This window comes from Neophocaena asiaeorientalis, unplaced genomic scaffold, assembly GCF_003031525.2.
Source record: "Neophocaena asiaeorientalis asiaeorientalis breed wild unplaced genomic scaffold, Neophocaena_asiaeorientalis_V1.1 scaffold79, whole genome shotgun sequence".
NCBI classification, from domain to species: domain Eukaryota; kingdom Metazoa; phylum Chordata; class Mammalia; order Artiodactyla; family Phocoenidae; genus Neophocaena; species Neophocaena asiaeorientalis.
The window spans coordinates 6,926,060-6,932,655 of NW_020175402.1; the positions used below are offsets into that span (position 1 = coordinate 6,926,060).

At 46.5% G+C, this 6,596-nt stretch overlaps 1 pseudogene; it reads left to right on the top strand.

Moving 5' to 3' along the window:
• Window positions 1-5,000: 5,000 nt before the first annotated feature.
• On the top strand, window positions 5,001-6,019 carry LOC112414359 (mpv17-like protein 2; annotated as a pseudogene).
• The last annotated feature ends 577 nt before the right edge of the window (window positions 6,020-6,596 follow it).

Sequence of the window (6,596 nt, forward strand, 5' to 3'; positions counted from 1 at the left end):
CCATGAAGTGAGGACCTGAATGTGAGCGCAGCCTACGCGCAGCTGCTCACTGGCCTCCCCAACTCTAGGCTCAACCCCCTCCCCATCTAATCCCTGTCTGCCCCAGAGTGAGTCTGAAAAACCCCTAGGTCTCACTGTGCCCCTTCCTGGACCCCATGGGGCCTACAGTGGCTCCCCCTGCTGCTCTCTGGGCCCGGGGCCAGGCCCGTCCTCCTCACCACCAGGCCTTTGCACATGCTGTTCCCTCCTCTGTCTCCACTGCCCCTCCTTGGGCTCCCGTGGCCCCCGAGCTTCTCCAGTAGGCTCTCCTCTGCGCTGCAAGTGACTGTTTACGCCTCCATCCTCCCATGGCACCGGAAGCCCCTTGGGATCTGTGTCTGGCTCAGTTACTGCTATCTCCCCACTGTGTAGGGGGAGGTCCCTGACACCTTAGCCAGCATTTATTGAGCACTGACTGTGTGCTGGGGACTGTGCTCAGCCTTTACAGGCATATATCAATTAACCTTCAAAGTCATCTTCAAGGACACAGGACAGCATCCAGTCTGGGAGCACAGACTTGAAGGCCAGGCCTGCTGGATTTGAACCTGCCTCTGCATTTACTGGCTGGAGAAATCTTTATGGAGTTACAAAAGCTTCCTGTGCCTCAGTTTCCTCAGGTAGGATGGAGTGAGTAACGATGGCACCTGCCTCACGGAGTTGCTATGAGGATTTAAAGAGGAGTTCATATAATCTATATGGCTTAAAACAATGCCTGCCACAGAGTCAGTGCTGACTATTAGTATCGTCCCGTTTTACAGATGAGGAAGCCAACAGAGGAGGAAAGTCACTTGCCCAAGATCTCAGCAACGAGGCGGTAGAGTTAGAATGTGAATCCAAGAGCTACCTGACCCTAAAGTACTTTTAGTAACTAAGCCTCAGGACCTTTGCCTTCGTGAGTCTCAGTTTCCACATCTGTAAGTTGAAGGGGCTGGAGTGCGTGATGCCTGGGGTCCAAGTGCTAATACTCGTTGCCTCTATGATTCTCAGTGGAGATTTCAGACTTGGAGCAGGCTTCAAAACCCATGAGCTCCTTTTGTACATCCATACCAGGATCTTGGCCACAGTGCCTGGATGACGTGCCAGATTTCTGGCAGGCAGTGGCTGGCAGGTTGGCCTGAAGTGAGGTGGGCTGGATTCAGCAGGTGAGGCTTTGGAGGAGGTGCTTCTGGGGGACCCCCAGTGTTGGAATGCAACGGGGCGGAAAAGTTGGGCTCCAACTCGTACTTGCCACCACAAGTCACAGGCAGAAGGTTCAGGAATACCATTGGCTTCTGCAGGAGCCAGCTGACAGTATCCCCTTCAGAGCTGGAGCTGCCTGTGCAAACCCTGCTGGCTACAGAGGCCCTGGGATGGGGTGAAAACCTTGAGCTGAGAGGGGTGGAAACCAGATTCTAATAGGGGGGCACCTACTATATGCCTGATGCTTTCCATACTCTGTTCCATTTTTATCCCTCACATCCCCCTGCAGATGGAAAGTTGTCCATTCCCAAATCCAACCACCCCATAACTTCCTCTCTTAACCTAACTCAGGCCCCCCCCCCAGCCCCACCCCATCCCATCTCTCACCCAGTGTTTCAACAGCCTCTGCACTGGGAGCCTGTTATGTTCCCACAGATCACAGTAGACAGAGGACATCTCCCTGAGACCCAAGTCAAATTGTGTCCCCTTATTCTTCCATTGATCCTTTAATGACCTCTCCTCCCCCTTCTCCACTGGCTTACAGAGACCTGGATGATCTATTTCCTTAGGTCCTTCTACAGCCATTGACCTCCTTGCTGCTCTGGGAGTACATCAAACTCATCCCCACCGCAAGGCTTTGTCATTGGGGAAGCTCAGGGTTTCACCTGCATGGCTCTGTTGTTGTGCCTTTCTGGTCTTAGCCTAAAGGTCACCACCTCATAGAGGCCTTTTCTGAACTCCTGTCTAAAGGAGTCCCCACCACCACCCAAATCCCTGTGCTTTAGTGCATCTCTCCATTTCCTTTCCAGGCTCCGTTCTATGCACACAGGACACAGCAGTGAGCAGGACCTGTCTTTGTCCTTGGACCCTTGTGGGCTCTATTGAAGGTGGAAGGATGGGAATCGATATTAGTTGAAGACTCCCCCCACCACACACATAAATATGCACATGCAATTGATGGTGCCACAGAGGAAGTACATGGGTTGCCATGGAAACATGTGAGGGGGCTGACCTATTGTAGGGGTTTGGGAGGGCTTCTGTGTTCATATCTAAGAATGACAACACGTATCTAAAGGATGGGACTTCCGTTTCTTCCAAGATGGAGTAGCCCCAGGCCTCCCAGGTCTTCCCACTTACAACTAATAACCCTGGACATAACACAACAACAAGCATGGGAAGACTCTGAAATATGGAAAGAAGAAGGTAGCCTGCCTTGGGAATCTCAGAAGAATGACGAGGTGGTTTACTTATTGCCTCCCATATATCCCGACAGAGTGCTGCAGAAGCCTCCAACCCAGAACCACAAATAGACACAGACTAAAAAAGCTCCAAGAAAAAGCTGCCACTCTAGCCAAAGGACTGGGAAAAGGGTGGCCTAATAGCAGAAAAACTTTTTGTCAAAATCTGCCTTACTCCAGTAAAAAAGCAACAGAAAAACTACTCTTCCCCCCACCCCTCTGCATTTTCAGTGGGACTGAGCAGGAAGCTGATGTCCCCCCTGCCCCCATCCCCTTTGCAAGGAAGCGTAGATGCTCTGATTCCCCTGCCAGAGTAGTGTCAGATGGGTCTAGTCATGAGCTAAGCATCTGCTCCCACCTGGCAGCAATGAGACTTATGGTGATAGAAGGTGCAGCTATTCACACTCAATGCCCCCATCCATCATCCAGCTGGTATCAGTGGGACCCAGAGAAAAGAGTCTCCCCACCTGGCATCAATGAGGCAGAATGAGGGGGTGGTGGCAGGGCTAGTTGGCACTCTGCTTCTCTTCTTCCCCTCCCTTGGTGTCAGCAGGACCCAGTGGGAAGCTCAGCTCCTGCCTCCGCCCTGCAGCAACAAAGCGAGTCAGCCCTCGGCTTTCCCGTCCCTGGTGTCAGTAGGGCACTGGGAAGCTGAGCTTAATATCTGCATTCAGCAGCAACAAGAGGGTAGAGTTGGTGTCCAATTTCCAGGCATGCTGGGGGGAGCTGAGCATATACACCCATCTGGCCTCTTGCTATAACAGCTGCCAAAACAAACAAACAACCCCCCTCCACAAAAACCAAAAAGCCACACACACACAAACCAAAAGAAATAAAAGATTAAATAGAATCCAGAGTCTTATAATATACAAAATGTCCAGGATACAAAAACAAAACAAAACAAAACAAAAAAAACCCAACTCATCATACCAGGAACCAGGAAAATCACAACTTGAATGAGAAAGATAATCAACAGATGTCAACACTGAGATGAATCAAATGTTGGAGTAATCTGACAAGGATTTAAAGCAGCCATCACAAAAATGATTCAATAAGCAATTATGAATTCTCTGGAAACAAATGAAAAACATCTCAGCAAAGAAATCTAAGTTATAAAAAAGAACCAAATGGAAATTATAGTACTAAAATATACAATAACAAAAATAAAAAACTCAGTGAATGGCTTGCCAGTAGAGTGAAGATGATAGAAGATAGAATCAGTGAACTTGAGGATCAACAGATTTACCCAATCCGAACAACAGAGAGAAAATAGACTGAAACAAACAAACAAACAAATAAACAGAGTTTCAGAGACCAGAGGGACAATAGCAAAAGAACTAACAATGATATCATTAGAGTCTCAGAAGGAGAGGAGAGAGAGTGGGACTAAAAATGTATTTGAAGAAATAATGGCTAAAACCTCCCCAATTTAATGAAACATGTACACCTACAGATTCAAGAAGCTGAGCAAATCCCAAATAGGATAAACTCAGAGAAACTGATACCAAGTCATTATAATTAAATGTTCAAAAACTAAAGACAATGAAAAAGTCTTGAACGCATCCAGAAAGAAACTACTTGTTACTTATGTTACATTAGTTTGAATGACAGTGGATATCTCTTTTGAAACTGTGGAGGCTCAGGTTAAGTGAAAAACAACAGTTTTTCAGGTACAGAGAGAAAAGAACTGTCAACCATGAATTCTATATCTGGTGGAAATATCCTTCAAGAATTAGGGGAAAGTAAAGACATTTTCAGATGAAGAAAAGCTAAGAGAATTTATTGTTAGAAAATGTATCCTTAGAGAATGGATTAAAAGAAATTGTCTAAACAGAAAGAAAATGGTAGCGGAAGGAAGCTTGGAAATTCAAAAAGGAATGAAGACTATCAGAATGGATAGGGGTAAATAGAATATGCAATCCTTTCTCTCATGAGTTTTCTTACATACTTTGTGGTAGAGGCAAAATTTAAAAACCATCTACTGTGGTATTCAATATCTCTAAGGGGAGTGTTTAAGTCTATGATACTTAAAAAGTGTGACGGGTAAAGGGATCTCAATGGAAGTAAGGTGTTAACACTTAACTCTTAGTGGTAAAACATCAATACCAGTAGAGTACAATAAGTTATGTACATATCTCATAATACTTAGAGCAAACACCAATAAAACTATGATAGACTCAAAACACTAAATAAATCAACATGGAATCCTAAAAAAATGTTCAGGTAATGCACAGGAAGGTAGAAAGATAAAGAGGAATAGGAAACAAAGAAACCAAACAGAAAATAAAAAATAACATCCTAGCCCTAAGCCCTAACATAGCACTAATTAAATGTAAATGGGTTAAATACACTAATTAAAAGGCAGAGATTGGCAGAGTAGACCAAAACCAAAATAAAATAAACAATTACCCCAAGAACACATGATCCAACAATATGCTATGTACAAGTAACTCACTTCAAATACAACAACATAGATGGGGTGAAATTACAAGAATGGAAAAAGATACACCATGAAAATGTTGATTAAAGAAGTAGGGGCAGGTTATGGTATATGGTGGTTGGAACTGGCTGTGTGGCCTGTAGGCTGCAGGGCAGCCCTTGTTCCAAGGCCATGCACTGTTCATCACCAATAATCTGGGCTGTGGCACTCTCATGGAGGCTGGGGACAACACATACCAGTCCTGGGAGATTTGTGCCTGGCCTTGACAGAAGTTTGACCCAAGGTGCTCATCAAGCACATTTGTGGTGGCCTACAGCATGGGCCCCTTCATACAATGCTGATACCTTTGCCTGGACTACCTGCTCCCTGTGTCCAACTGCTGTGGCCTCCTAAACATCCTCAGGAAGGTCCTTGTCAACTAGCTGATGGTTTTCCCTGTGCTGGGTCTCTGGTACTTCTTAGAGGGCTGGATGCTGGCTGAGAGCTGCCAGGAGCTGTGGGATAAGTTCCGGAAATTCTTCAAGGCTGACTGGTATGTGAGGCCAGCTGAGCAGCTGGTGAATTTCTATTCATGGCTCCTACCTACCCCCAGTTCTGAGTCACCTACACCAACAGCCTGATACTGGGCTGGGACAGGTACCTCTCCTACCTGAAGTACCAGATCCTAGGCCTTGTGATGCTCAGCTCCCCCCAGCATGCCTGGAAATTGGACACCAACTCTACCCTCTTGTTGCTGCTGAATGCAGATATTAAGCTCAGCTTCCCAGTGCCCTACTGACACCAGGGACGGGAAAGCCGAGGGCTGACTCGCTTTGTTGCTGCAGGCTTTGTGGTCCTGTGTACCATGCAGACTGAACTGCCTCACCCCCCAACATGATGTCAGACAGGGCAAGGCTAACCCCCTCAGCTGACTATCCTCCTGGGAAGGAAGGGGAATGCGCTCCCATGGCAGGCCAGGCCAGGGTCCTGTGCTGAATCCTAGCCTCACCCAACTTCTGAGCATCTAGCTGGGCTGCCCCTTTGAAACCCTCTGCCTGGCCTCAGTTTCCTTACCTGGAACAAAACCATGAAGATGGACAGGCATCACCCAGCCCTTCTCAGCAGGAGCCTCAGTGACTGGTGACTGAGATGTCACATCCTCAGCACTGGGTCCCAGCCAGTCAGCCAGTTCCAACCCCCAAGTCTTCAACACTGCTGTGGGCAGGGCTCTGGTCTGAGCAGCTGCACTGAGCTCCCTCAAGCCCTGGGACTAGGGTAGGGACATCATCCATCCCCCCAAAACAGTGTCCAGCCTGGAGTTGGTTCCCAGAATCTGGAAACTTAGGCAGGGTTTCATCTTTCTCTGGTCATGGACTATAGAGATTCCATTAAATTCTCTTGGTAATTAAAAAAGAAAACACCCAGAAGTGGTCACATTAATATCAGATAATGTAGAATTCAGAGCAAAGAAAATTACTAGACAGAGAGGAAAGAGGGACATTACATAATGTTAAAAGAATCAACTCACCAAGAAGACATAACAATCCTAAATATATATGCACCAAATAATAGAGCCTCAAAATACATGAAGCAAAAACTGATAAAGTTGAAAGGAGAAACAGACAAATCCAAAATTATAGATGGTGACTTCAAAACCACAGTTTCAGCAATTGGTACCACTAATATACAGAAAATCAGCAAAAATCCAGAGCAGAGCAAAC